At 31.4% G+C, this 15,159-nt stretch overlaps 1 protein-coding gene across 6 annotated transcripts in view; it reads left to right on the top strand.

The window, feature by feature from the left end:
- The first annotated feature begins 3,595 nt into the window (after positions 1 to 3,595).
- The window catches only part of LOC142337435 (uncharacterized), a 111,463-nt gene continuing 99,899 nt past the window's right edge, over positions 3,596 to 15,159 (top strand). For 2 of the 6 annotated variants that reach the window (XM_075386655.1, XM_075386653.1), the window contains exon 1: positions 3,596 to 3,826. The gene's annotated coding sequence lies outside the window, so the exon portion shown is untranslated. Of the gene's footprint in view, positions 3,827 to 4,383; positions 4,404 to 4,757; positions 4,811 to 10,788; positions 11,244 to 15,159 lie in introns of those variants that run through there. The other 4 variants (XM_075386661.1, XM_075386659.1, XM_075386658.1 and 1 more) reach the window with 4 other exon arrangements.

Genomic DNA, 15,159 nt, shown 5'->3' with positions numbered 1-15,159 from the left:
GTTCTGGTCTCATTAGGACGTTTAGTATAAAAAAGAAATTCGAATTCTAGCTGAGAGCTTTTTTTTAGATAATGTTGCAAATTTTTTGTTTTTTCAAGTAACCTGAAGAATAGTCACTTTTCCTATCAAGTTTCGATTAATGACATACCTCACTTGCAATCAAATGAAGCCCAATGAACGAAAAATTCAATTCCAAGGGACCGCTCATATTTTTTTCGGTTTCCTATTTCAGTTTTCGTAATTTTCAATGCAATTTTGATTATCTCTATGAGATTTTACAAAATTTTTGGAACCCTATGGCACAAATTCTTTGACTAAAATGCAATAGGTTTCGTAATGATCATTAAGTGAAACAATCTAGTGCTTTGAGTGGACAGCTAATGGCTGTTAAAACTTTGAAAACGAATTGATTTAATATTAACTAATCATCAACTTATTTATGTGAACTGTAAGTCAGTCTCAGTAACTCCCTGTTTCCTACTGCAACTAAAATTTATCTTGTTAGCTAATTTATCTTCTAAATATTGGTTATATGGCTTGAATGCCACAAGATATCGTTTTTTTTTAATTTCTGGACATTTCGTATAATTGATTCCTTTCGAAATCTTATCACGTTATCCTAATATTGATGGCTCCCGTTGTTTTAGCGAAGATGTTCAATGGATCACAGATAAAGTTTTCATAGAAAAAAGTTATGGTTTAAATGGCTTCAACATTTTCTTCTCGCATTTTTCTACAGAATGTTTTTTTTTGCCTCTATTTGTTTTTTTTCATAGTTACAAGACTTATTGTGATGTCTTATTGATTACCTATGCATGTCTTATTGTTTTCTTGTCCCCAAACCAAGACAAACTCAGCTTATTTATTGACTTCGTGGTCTTAATGTATTTTGCATTGCCATACACACTTATTGTGAAAAAAATTTGATGATCTATGAATGAAAATTATAATTTCCTCCACATCGAAGAAGAACTTTAGTCAATTCCATTGAAATTCAATTCAATTGTTTAGTCAATTCCATTGAAAGCTATTGAATTTAAAGGTTTTGATACTAGTGATTTTCTAAAAAAGTTCGTGGTTTTAAATTATTTGTTCAAATTTGTTGTTTTTCAAGTTATTTTGTAACAAAAAAAACAATCCGACCGCTGTTAAAAAAATAATTGAAAAAAGAAAGTTCTTCACTGAAAAATTCATTTTCTAAAGGTTGACACATTTCTCGCTTAATTTTTTCGAATTTGCTATTTTTGTTTTTTTTATTCTTAGGTTGACGTAAAAAACTGAACGGTATCATAAATATGAAATAGCCAGTCAAATGAATAAACTTACCCGAATCAGTCAGTTTATAGCGAATAGTCTTAAAGTTTATGATTTTATACATTTTCAAAATTTTTTAAAACTTTTCAGCTTGTTGTTCTTTTCGTCAAGTTGTAACTTATTCTTGTCATTGAGAGGTCCCATTCAATTCCTTTAAAATTCAAAAAACATGTGTACTAATTTTATGTCGTAACTGATTTTTTTTTGTTTGGTGGACGAACTACATGCATTTTCATAAAAAATTTGTGCGTGGTGTATTTGAATTTCATTTTCTCTTCTTTTAGCACATTCAAGTAATAACAAATCCCAATAATTTTCAAATATTGCCCAAATTAACTGATTTATTTTTTCAGTATACTTTCAGTTGAGTTAAAATAATTAAAAACTGAAAAAAATTACATAATGTTTAGATAATATCTAAGGATTTTGATGGTTTCAATAACTTGTGTTTTTGCGAATTGTTTGTAATTTTTTGAGATTTTCTGCGTCTTTTCACCGCTCAAATGGCTTAGTCTAATCAAAAACAGTTTCCATTGCTTTTATAATGACTTTTTAGTAAATTTATGAAGAGTTATTTTGTTATATACCAAAGATTTTTTCGACCTTTGAAATTATTTGGTGTAAAAAATGTTCATTGATTTTTGATTTTAACCTCACTTTTTCTTCTCTTTGTCGAATTGTTACGTAGTCTCATTAAGGAAAACATCCATCTGCTGTATAGATGGGAAAAAATTGGTAGTTAGGGTTTCATCTGATTGCACTTTGACGGTGTTACTAGGTGCTTTTAAACTTCGATATTGGGTTTCTACCGTGAAAATTTTGTTTTTGCTTATTTTGTTGGTTGCTGCTTTCTCTCGATGTCTTTTCAATGGCAGATCTCGTGAGTGCTGTAATGATGAATGGCAGTGACAGTGTGTGATTCAATTAGTGGTTAGGTTTTGTAACATTTTTTTAAACTCAAACATCTAATTTTGTTATCTCTTCATTTGGTTGACAACTAAGTCAAAAATGTAGATGAGCTCGGGTCGGAACATCATGTGGAAACGCACATTAACGAGCATCCATGTTCATTTTATTATTCCAGTCTCAGCAAAGCGTCGCATTGAGTTTTCTAAGTGTAAAATTGACACGATTACTGCTCTGAATCGGGACTGATATAAGACTTAGTAGTACTGACTTAGACTTAAACTGACCCAGTGTTGACATTGTCTTGACGCTAGATCAATTGTTTCTGCTATCGCAGAAAAATTTGACATTTGCAAAACGTATACTTGAACAGGGAAATGCGTTTTTTTGCCCTAAAATTGGCAGTTTTAGAATATAACTGTAATACTTCAATTAGTCTAACGTTATCTTTCAAAACGACTATCAGCTCTTATTTCCAAAAAAAAATTGGACAATGGAATTTCAATTTCTAGTTTCTGTTCGCTTCACACATATTCGCTTCACTTCGTTCAATTTTCTTTCCTTTTGCTCATCTTTTTTTAAATAAATGCTTGATATTTTGTTTTCGGCCGAGCATTTAACAGTCAATATCTTTTGAAAATGAAAACGCGGGTTTTGTCAAAAACGGTTCATTAATTCAAGTTCCGCCTTTACTAAAGCGCCCTTTAGGCTCGTCGTTCTTATTTTAAAGACGGTTAAAATCGAGTGGAAATTGATCATCCGTGCAGTTTTTCTACTACGTAATGCGTAATGGTTATTGATGCGCATTTTCCTATTTGTTTTTTTTTCAAATTTAGTCAAATTTTGTTCACTCGCTATTGAAGCCTCAATTGAAATTTTAATCACGTTTTCATTAGTCTATTTCAGGGCACTTGAATTCTGAAAAAGGAATAATCAAAATGCTTTTGAATTGTTATTATAGAACATAAATAATAAGCTTTTAGGAGCAGGTTCTATTTAAGCCTGACCAATTTCAGACATTTTTTGAGGCATCTTTCCTATGTCAATTTTTGAGGTACAATTATACATATCAACGTTGTCATTCAAAAAATGCTGCAAAAATATTTGCAATAAATGAAAAAAAACTGCCTCACATATTTCTGCACATGAGCTAAAGCTTTGTTTTACCCCTTTTGCTGAAGAAAAATTTGATGCAATTGAAAACAAGCAGATCATGAAAAATTTAAAGAAAACAGGAAATAAGCAACGTCACAGCATTCAAATTCAGTCTCTCTGAAAACCAACAAAAATGCGCATAAATAATTCAAATGTTTTACTCTAGGAAACAATTTTCTAAATTGGACAAATTTTGCCAGGATAAAATAGTCCGATTTGATTGGTCAGTTTGTTTGTTGTTATTTTGGTATTTTTGTTTACGCTTTGAACATATTTTTTACTTTTGTTTGCGGCTCTGCCTTATATTTGTTAATTTATCTGATCGATTCGTTTGATTATCAAGTTTGCATTCAATTGACCCGCTATCGCCCAAAAATGGCCCCGTTTCCTTGAAAAATTGGAATATTTGCATTTAAATATTTGTTCACTTTTACGGCTCGGCAGAAACAAGGTAAGACCAACTATCAAGGCAGTTATTTTCGTGCTATTTAGCTATACAAAAGCGTGAATTCAGTTGCGTGTTTTGTTTCGAAGTGATATTTGTGTGAAAAAAAAATGTATCACTTATCCGGAAAACAGCTCATATAATTTTAACATGTTTAAAAAACTTTTTGATCAAATTTAGTGCATAGAAATTTTTACAGAACTTTAGTTTGATCACATTTTTATCGAAATATTAGCGTAGTTAGTTAATAATAATAATAATAAATTGTTTACGGTAAAAAGTTAGTGTAAATCATATCAAGAACCGTTTTCAGATTATTACATTTGATAGCAGTTAATATTTTTGTCTAAGAAGAAACCACTTTTTATAAAACAAAAAATTAGTTTTTTACTGCGACTTTTTCAAAAAAATGGGGCAATTACAATTACAACAATTGTCTCTGCAAAAACTTTGAACCAGCGTTTACATTGAATTTAACTCATTAAAATTTCTGATTGTGTTCTTCGGCTTATTTGCTTGACTTATTATTGGTGAGATCGCGCAAGTAGAGAGCTGCACAATTAAAAAAAATAGGCATGATCAGGTAATCCAGAAAAAATTAGGCATCATTCGTATTTCATTTACTAATTTCAAAATGGTGCAAATTGAGTTTGGGCAAATATTTGCAGCCAATCTATCAACTGTTATATCCAATCCATAACCTGCTTCAAAATATTGGGTCGCCATTTGAAGGCTTTTGATCTTAAACTGCTAGTATATGATTCCCAAATACGAGGAAAATCATTTTTACCGGACCCCGTACTTATCGACTTCGTATGATATTTTCAGATGTTCTTTACCCAGGTTGAGGTACCAGACGGAAGCAAGTATGTCCAGACCGAAAATGAACGCAAGAGGGGGCGTCGTGCGTTCAAAATTACATAGTCTGGAAACATCAAAAAACGCACGAAAGTCTGCTTTAGCTACAATGACACACTGTGTTTCATAGAAGTAAGGAAAGTAATGTGTTTGTTCAAGGTAAAAAGCTAAAATGGTCAAACCAATCAAGGCATCAAAAAACGCGATCGTATTTTTGAATAATAGTCAATTTATTTTACTTAGTTCGAAAACATTTTTGATACCCTCTGATATTGGAAAACTTAGTTTCTATCAAGGATTTTTTAAAATCTGGGTCTTTTTACTTTCCCGTTCGATATTTTTTATCTTAGAAAGACGTTTTATCATTTTATCATAGAAAGTTTGCCTGTCGATATTTTTTTTTATCGTAGAACGATTTTTTATCACTTTATCATAGAAATTTTTCTGACAATACATTAGAAAGTTTTAGGAAGTTTAGAAAGCTTTTTTATTTTTTTTCATAGAAAGTTTCCCGGTCGATATTTTTAACATAAACTTTTCTATCACTTCACCCTAAAAGTTTACCGGTCAACAATTTTATCTTCGAATGTTTCATCATCACTTCATCATAGAAAGTTAGCAGGTCGACATATTTTTTAATAATCTTAGAATGATTTTTTGTCACTTTACCATAGAAAGTTTCAGGTCGATATTCTTATCTTAGAATTTTCTATCACTTCACTTTAGAAAGTTTCTCGGTAAACATTTTTATCCAAGAAAATTTTTTCACTTTAATACATAAAGTTAAAAAACCCGTTAACCACAAAAAAGCCCGTTAACAGAATAGGAGGACTGTTTAATTTGATTTTAACTACACGTAAGTTTCTGTTGAAATCAATCTAATTTAATGTTTCATCAAAAATTCAACTTTAACCAGTCTAACGACATTTTTTTTAATATAATTTTTTTCTTTGGCTTGCTTTTTTTCTCAATAAATAAAAAACATTTGGAATCCAAACTTTATTTAAAAAAATTGAGTTTCAAGTGAGCAAAAATAGTTTTTTTTTCATATTAAAAAAATTATTGAACTGTTTAAAAATTAAAATATTGCATCTCTTTAAATAGATTTTTTTATCTTTCAAAAAGATTAAAAGTTTTTTTCTGAAACATTGTCTATGTAAATTGATGGTCATAATAAGTATTAGGAAGTCTGAGAAAGAACTTTTTAAATAAACAAAAACTACAAAGATCTAACAGAATGTTATGCTCAAATAGCGGCGTTCTTTTTTGCTCCAACTCTCTAATATTTGTGACGGTTTTTGCCGCAGCAATTTTCATGGAACAATTAAGCCAAAAATTATTATAAACAATCTATAAACTGGCAAAAATTTTTATTTGATTGCGACTTCACTGGATAAGTTACTTTTTTGCACTATTTCCTTGATGATTTTTGTTGCCATTTCTGTCAATATCTCTTAACAATTTTGTCTAAGAAAGTAGCTTTATCATCTGACAAATTTGGTGTAACCGTTGTCAGTGACTTCCATGGATATTGTTTGTGTGTCTGAATTGTTCTAATGTAATTAAAACAATAGAAAAATATTTCAATTAAACTCTTTATATAATTGCTTTCAATTAATTTTTGCCTGAACAGATCTGGGCAGACAATTAAACTACTTTAAGGTATTAGTTGAACTTATTTGGTATAGTTTTTATTTTAACTTCTTTTTATAGACTTATTTGGGACATCTGTGTTTTTGGAGCTGCTAAGGTACGTCAGGTTTTCGCATTTTCTTCCTCAAATTTTGCATTTGAAAACTAAACCAAAATGTTGCAAAAAAATCATGTAGATCTCTTATGAATGATGACATCATTGTAATGATGCACATCACGTCGCAAACGAAATTAAAATTTTGAATGACACAGTGTAGATTCTTAGAGTCTAAACAAAACAGGATTTCACTTAAAACGCTAATGTTTTTTTTTTATATTTATATTTTATATTTTATATTTTTTTTAATGTCTTAAAACCCTTTTTTTTTGTTTTTTCTTACTTCGAAAAAGAGAAAGATAACACAGTTACCTTCGATTTTTGATCCTCAACTTTGAAGTCAACGTTGATCTTGAAGTCATTAATTACAATCAAGACAAATAAATATAGATATAGTCTAACATAAGATTTTGTCTTAAAAATAATTTTCGTCGCCCTTTATGAAATATTACCAATTCAACCACAAAACTGTCATCATACTCTAAATAATGAACAGTACTTAAATTTTTGTGTGCAAAATTACGTCTTTTTAAAAAGAGCTCAACTGTTTTCTAGCTTGTGACCTTGCACCACTGCAGTGTCATTTTTTCGTGACTCAATATCGGTTTTTGAAAGCAGTTGGTTTAGAATTTGATTAATATATGTGACCTCTCAGTAAGTCAATGCAATGAGGTATACGCAAAAATTATTGTAAAAAGTCTTAGCGTTAAAGCAAATTTAAGTACAAAAAACTACAAACATATGAAAATCCCTGCATTCAATGGAAAATTAAGTGGCAGGTACGTTAAAGTTTACAGTATGAAGTTCACTCTCTATTGGATACAAAACAACTATTTTTTTAGTTGAAGGCAAGAAAGGAAGCAGTTTTGTCCATTGATAACAAGAAACTTAATTAATTAGTTTCTTGGAAATTTTCAATACAATGTATTTATCCAATTAGATCTCTGCAACTCTACATCTTTCAAACAAAATATTAGATACTGATTGTAGCTAAAGCAATACTAGCAGAACTAGAATTAATTTTTTTACCAATATTACCAGCTTGTATTCAAATTCGAGAAGTAGAAGGTATAATGTTTGCTTAGGCAATATACAAATTACTACACAGTTTTTTGTTATTCTCATACTACCCAATAGAAGAGAGTGCGTCTCTTAAGGAAAAACACTCAAAGTAGAGCAATGAATGCTTAACTAAAAAGCAAAATTTATTTTAACTAAAAATTTTTAAACCATAACTTTTTCCAACTTAAGTTCTTAAACCATTAATTTTAAATGTTGGTTATAAAATTGAGCTTAATGTAGCTTAAGGCAATATGATCCATAGATGAATTTGCCGGGGAAAAGTTTCCTTGAGAAACCGAAAAATTTAAATAAAAATATGTATTTCCTTATTCGATTCAATTTTTTGAGAACTTTTTAATGGTTTCATTTTTCTTGTTCATGCATAATATACTGATCGGCTAAAATGGATTACATAAAAATTCTGGGCTGGCATCGTGTTTCTAACCCCCCAACCCAAACATATTTGAAAGGTTGGAGCAAAATTACGATAGCCGCTGTTTCTTTGTTCTCGATCAACTTTTTTCAATCAGACACGATTTTACAATTTTTCAATCAGACACGAAGTTGAGGTTTTTCATTTCTCAATGGCGCACCACACACACACACACACACACACACACACACACACACACACACACACAGCTCGAACAATGGGTAATTTTGCATTAATAAAATAGAATCAAAGTTTCCCTTTATGCTAATTCATTCCCTTTAATTATGGGACAGGAAATGTCGGGCATATTTTCTGTATTACTTATTTTATTAGTCTAGCTTTGCTGCTTTGATGACGTAATTATTCTACATCCCTAATTGCCAATTCTGTAATTTTTCTGCTCGAAAACATTTCCCTAATTTTCTATCACGTAATCTTCTCTGAATAACCTTAGCATGAGGATAATGGAACATTAATTTTTTCTAAAAAATATTTCTCCTGCGTCAAAGCGAGTTGATGTTAATTGCTAATATCCTTGAAAACAGGTGCAAACCTAATTTTGCGATTGTAGGCCGACTTCGCTCGCATTTTGATCACACCACATGAAAATTGATGTTGTTTTAAAAGGATGAATATGCTTAGTGGTGCATTTATGATACTCCATTACTCCTTGTTCCTTTTCCTTAATTAATCATTACGAAACAGTCATTACAACCATCACAGTATATCTGTAAGCCTTTTTAAAGCGCCATATTCCCAGTATGACGTATCTTAATTTGTGAGGGAGGTCTTTGCGTAAGCGGATTGTGTCAATTAAAATTAAAAACGAAAGGGAAACGCTAGAAGGTTGAAAGGGAACAACCTAATGTTTTCATAAGATAAGCTTGACATAGCTTGACAAGAAGCTCTACTTGTTCAACGCATACTTTGCTATAGAGATGAAGACTCGAGGAACAAGAACAGATCGTGAGAATGGGTCAATAAGAAAAAGCCCAAGTTCGAGAGCTTAAGACCAGTTGGTGTAATGGTTAGCACAATTTAGGTTTGCAAGTAAGGGATGTTGGTTCGAATCCAATACCGGACCGTTTCCACAGTAATTCCTCCTGCTCAGACCGACTAACAAACAAATTTCTATTTTCCGTTATTTCGTTCTTTGTTTTCAGCAAAAAATGATCTGTTTAACTTCAAACTTACACAGAACAGAAACAACTAAGTTGATTAATTCAAATTGTGTCCCTCTTTTTCACGCTTTTTTGTATAGTACCTTCCCAAGTTTAGACCTCGATTTATGAAAAGACTTTATATTTCTAGTAGGGGGTCCAATTTTGACTATGAAAAGCTCCTAGTTAAAGTCGAGGTAAATTCTTTTCATGGGTCCAGATAAGGTCTTTTCATACTAAAGTAAGTTGAGCCTGAGAATGGTCGAAGACTGCATTTTGTGGGATTAATAAAAGTTAACTTTTATATACTTCTTTTTGTAGATGTGCAACATCTACTAGCAACACCAAACTAGCGTTGCAACAGGCAGTCCACCTTCGAAAAACAGGTCGAATTTTGTCAAAAAATCTTAAAAACATTGAATTCCTAATTAAAATAGTTTTCGCAAGTAATCTATATTGCGAAGTCGTTCGGCTGAATTCAACAAATAACAAAACTTTTACAATCGATTTTTCATTGGCAATGAGTTTATTGTGTTATAATTTTGTTCATTTGATTCCAAAAATTGTTGTTTTTTTAAATGTATTTAGAATAGAACAGCTCGCTTTTCGATAAAATACCAGAAACATTGAAAAATTTGAACAGTCCCGTTATAAGCACTAGCCATGTTTCACCGCGAATGTATTTTTTGGGTCCAGGGTGAACCTTTTAGACCAAGCTAAAGTAGACGGTCGCTAATGTCCAGCATCTTAAAATTGGGTCGAGCCAAAGTCTAGTTGAACGATTAGGTCCAGCTAAATTCTTTTCATGGACTGTTTGAGTCGAGCATGGTCTTTTCGTACCACTTTTCGGTCGGGCATGGTCTTTCCATAATTCGAGGTCTGAACCTGGGTTATTCGTTTTCCCCTGATTTTAATTTTTCGTACAATTTACAACAAAAGTTAAGAATCTAGGATAAGTTTTTGAAAAGAGTTGTATACTAAAGAGTTGTATACAAAATACGGGATTGGTTGGGTTTGGGAAAGCCTTTTGGGGTGAAAAAATTTGGGGGCAAAATGAAGTGGGGGTTGAAAAAAGTGACACCAATTCGAATAATTACGGTGCCCTTGAAAAATTTACAATCTTGATTTTCTTCATTAAATTGCAGCTATAATTGGAATAAGTCTTTTAATACACAAAATTAACGCAAGAATGATTTGTTCAGCTGATCTTCAGTCGTCTGTCACCGACTGTTACTAGCATACTGGAGGTCTGTAATTGCTATTTATGAAGGGGGCGTCTATGATTACAATTTCTAGGTAATGATGATTTGAGGCGTGAGAGGGAGGAGAAATTGGGCGGTTCGGGGGGGGGGGGGGGGGGGTTGAGTTGTAGTACTTGTTTTTTTTGCTATACACATATATAGTCAAGTCATCAGAATCAGGCTGGTTTGTATAAACTAATTTGTCAATAATTTCCACAACGGGGGAAACTTTTTTTGCATCAGTGGTAATAAAGAAAAGCGAAAAACAAACCACGCCCATTCTAAATCACAATACTCTTCAAAGCTAGCATGTATTTAACCCCCCGTTCCCTTCACCACCTCCCCACATGGTTTATTTGGAGGTATATTCAAAATTCTTTATACCAATCGGAGTATGAACACTGAATTTTTAAACTGAATATTCCGCTGAAATCACTCTCATATTATTACGTAACAACGTCTGATCAACATTTATTTTACCCTAAATTTAATAACCAACCTTGCCTTGATGGCTCAATCAGCGTTGAAAACATTTTTGTTCGTCCTCCGATAAATTGGAGTTTATTTTTTCCACTTATTTGCAATTCCAGGTTTGCACATCAAAGCCAAACTGTGAAATGGGAAACAAATTGGATTTTGGTGTAGTTACAAATTTCAAATTACACCAGGCATGGAAGGCATTTTCATCTTTTCAAATATTTCTGTTATCCAAAATAAGTTTAACTTTGTTTTTAAATTGCACTTTTATTCAACAAATACATTTTACTAGAAAAATTGTCGCTAAAAATGCTAAAATTTTATTACCCATATGATGCCATTAAAAGCCATTTAATTTATCAATTGTTTATCATAGTGGTGTTTATTAGCAATTTGGGACCGGCTATTGTTCACAAAATTGAAAACAATTTTTAGGGAACCGGTAAGTCTAACTTCAAAACCAATTTTGTGGCCCAATTAACGATTTCAGTCCAACCAGTTATTAAATGATGACAAGAGTTTGGAACGATTGCCGTTAAATGATTTTGAAGAAATTTTAGTGCTTTTTATGATAATTTTTGATAATTTTTTATGCTGTTTGTTGCCGTCAGCATAAACTTTAGAATAAAACTTTTAAATTAATTTATAAAAAGTGCCAATAGTTTTTTGTTCAGCGAAAATTAACTGAATGCTTAAACTTTGCGAAGAGAAGAAAAAGAGAAACCTTGAATAACATAGATGTCAAATATTTTGATTCTTTTGCTCACAAAAAAACTAGAGGCTCATAACTGATGCACTATGATACCAAAAAGCTGCATACAGCACAATTTTTAATCTTTAAGCGTTATATTTGATCAATACGTTTCATTTGTGCTATGGGATAAAAAAGCGCGAAATTGTTAAATTTCAAACACAATTTCATTCTCATTTTTCTGCTTAAACAGAGGAGATAGATGTTTAAGATGCTCTGTTCTCTTATTGTTTGGCACGCTGTTGCGATTCGAAATGTACAATTTTCTGGACAAAAACAGAAGTAACTCAGCTTAAATTCACGATATAGTGTACCACCGCTTGCATACAAACGTCTCCGAATTGAAGAGGCTCAAAGCATCTCTAGCAAAATTCTAGCAAAGGAATCAATTTCAAGTTCTCCGGAGAAATAGAGCAAGATTTGACAAAAATTTGAGTTCGAACAAGCAATAATTTATGTTTTGTGTTGAAATGCAATGAGATGGCCGGAAACTGTTGATCAAAAAGTTTATTTTTTGATTTCTGTGGCAGTCTTTAATTTTTTAAAGGTGTACGTAGTTTTTTGGCCCCTTAGCGTATCTTCTCAAACAGAAGACGACAAATGCACCTGGATATTTAAAATAATGTTTTTTAAGTTTCAAATCTTTTAAGAAGAATATTTTGAATTGATATTTGATTACATTGGTAACACTGATTAATAATGGTTATATAAGAGAGATTTTTCAAACTTATATAATAATCGATTAAAATTTCTACATCAACTGTTTCTACAATCAAAACAAAACAAGAAAATGCATTAAAAGAACACAAAAAATTCGAAGAAAGGGAAGAATGATAGAAGATAATACCACCTTGAAGCTTAAAAAGCAGACAAATTAAGGAATGCACATCAACGACGGAAAATAAACAGACAGCTTGTTTTTCCCAAAATTAACAAAACGATGTTTAGAATTTTTCTACTGTTTCTAAATATCCCATTCTGATTAGAAATAATTTAATTCCACCTGTTAAACCAAAAGAGCGCTTTTAGTCTGAAATTTTTGAATTTTTCTTTCGTTGGATTCCAAAACCATATGAAGTATATGCCTTGCAACTCACCTTCCGTGGTTCTTACACTTCAAAATGAAATAATTCGAATATGGTGTAAGAAAATGCAGGACACTACTACACAAGTATTTTCGGATTAGGGAAAATATTACCAGAAAGAATAGAATTCGTTTTTTATGTGATGAATGTGTTCCGTCGCAAAAACCGAGCAATAATACAAATACACGAAACATTTCCGCAGCATGATTGATTAAAATAGGCACAACAAACTTTCAATTTTCAACAGTAACGTGATAAATGGTACCTGCTCACTAAAAATTTTCATTTGAAAAAACTTAGTATCAACCACACTTGATTTTGGCACGTAAAAATCAGTGAATAAAAAAAGTAAGTTATTATGAAAACAGTTTGATTGTTTTATTTCAAAGTAGGAGGATGAGGTTACAAAATTGTCAATAAAAGCAAGTAAATATAATTAAAAAGTAACCAAATGAGAAGATATCGAACGCTTAAACTATTGTCAATACATATAATAATTATTTTTGTAGAAATGTAACGAAAAATAGACTCATCGCCAAAAACCGAATGCAAAATTACATTAAACAATTGATTGCATAGTGCGTAATTTATAGCCGAAAGGCTATAAATTACGCACTATGCTTTTCATGTTATCTTTTCATGTTATCTCTCTCACCGTTCAAATAACTTTTCATGTTATCTCTCTCACCGTGTGGTAATAAATGCCAGGATAAACTCACTGAATAGAATAAATTTTTCGTTCAAACTCAGCTGACTTTTTCCAAAATATATGGTCAACTTTTCTCCAAAGCTCAAATAGCAGATACAATTTTTCATTTTCAATTTCAATTTTATTTTCAAATAAAGATTTAAGATACTTGAAATGGTCAAGAAGAAATTAAAAAGTTCCGACCACATTTCTTTTTCAATTTATAGAAAACTTTAGATAGGAAAACGTGCCACAACTATTTTGCTTCTCATGCCCATAAAATCACGTGCACACAATACACCTAAAAATAAGTGGTTGCTGTAGGTAACGAGCACTGGTTTAGTTGTCCATACATATGTGTTCTCATAAAAAACTCTTGCAAATCGTAAACCTTGCAAATCGTAACTTTTATAACCAGAAAACTGCCCTAGCAAAATTGAGACTTTGAAGAAAATAATTTAAAAATTTAAAATCACTTCTGATCTTCTTGTGTTCACAAACTGCTGTGATCACGTTTTTTACTTTAGAAATATAGGTTCCTTTCTTAGTATTTTCAGAGGTTATTACTGAAAATTTTGATCTTTTGAGTTGTAGTTTTTGCAAATTACAATAACGTTGTCGTGCATTAACCCATTCATCACTCAAACTTGCAGTATTCACTAATCAATTATCAATAAAAACAAAAGTGGTCATTTACATCCAAAATTTTTGTCCGAAAGCTACTGAGATGAGAGGTCATTCTTAAATTCCATTTCATAAGACATTTTTGTTGACGGTTTATTGCGGGATCAACCACAATCAAGAACTGCAATTTGTTTAACATAAGTCTTTTTGATGAAAATTTTAGTTTGAAACATGCATGCTTTTTAAAACATGCCTGCGTAAGTATATGCAACTATAATTTTTTTGTAGTTTTTCCTATAATAAAAATGTTTAACATTAAGCTAGGCTGCTTACTTAGGGGCAAAAGCTCCGACGTAAAGCGCTCGGAAATTTTTTTGAAACTTCAAAAAATTTTTTCGAGCAAACCTTTAACTCTTCAATAACAATTGAAATCATCATGGCTGGCATTTATTTTCTTTTTAATTCTCACATAACAATTGAAACAGCCCCAGTGATTCCGGAATTTTTATCGTGTAAGATCTGATAAGATGCTGACTAAGAATTTGAATCGTGTAAGATCTTGTAAGATCTTACACGATAAAAAAATCTTTAGTCAGCATCTTACATGATAAAAATTCTGCTGACAAGAATTTTTATCGTGTAAGATCTGATAAGACAACTTACAAGATAAAAATTCGCCTGATCAGAATTTTTATCGTGTAAGATCTGATAAGACGTCTTAAAAGATAAAAAATCCGCAGGCTATTAGAAAGATGGTTTTGTCAGAAATTTGTCAGATCTTACACGATAAAAAATCCACAATCACTGGGGAGTGAAATAGTAATGGCCGGCATTTATTTTGTTTTAATATGAGGAGCTCAATTGATGGTTTCCTGTTAGCTTTTTTTGCTATACTTAGACTCAATTTGGTAAAAACTTTCTTGCTAATCCTGGAACTTTCTGTCCCACGCGCAGACTATCCCAATCCGTCATTTAATCAACTCTTGTCTTAAACTTGCTTTCCTTCTACTGACACAAACAAGTAATAGAGGAATTGAGTTTTATTCTGCCTTTCTTGATCTTATGTGCTTTTATTTGTTTTTATTTAATCCGCGAAAACAGCTGCTTTCAGTTCAACATGATCATAATCACAATTTATATCCTGTGCAAAGTTATCCCAGATTTTTGATCATGAAATTAAATGGTATATTAAATTAAAGATACTTGAAAT

The sequence above is a fragment of the Convolutriloba macropyga genome, chromosome 4 (genome assembly GCF_964194025.1).
Source record: "Convolutriloba macropyga chromosome 4, txConMacr16.3, whole genome shotgun sequence".
NCBI classification, from domain to species: Eukaryota; Metazoa; Xenacoelomorpha; order Acoela; family Convolutidae; genus Convolutriloba; species Convolutriloba macropyga.
Note: the sequence above shows the minus strand (reverse complement) of the source record. Positions and strands in the feature narration are given on the sequence as shown.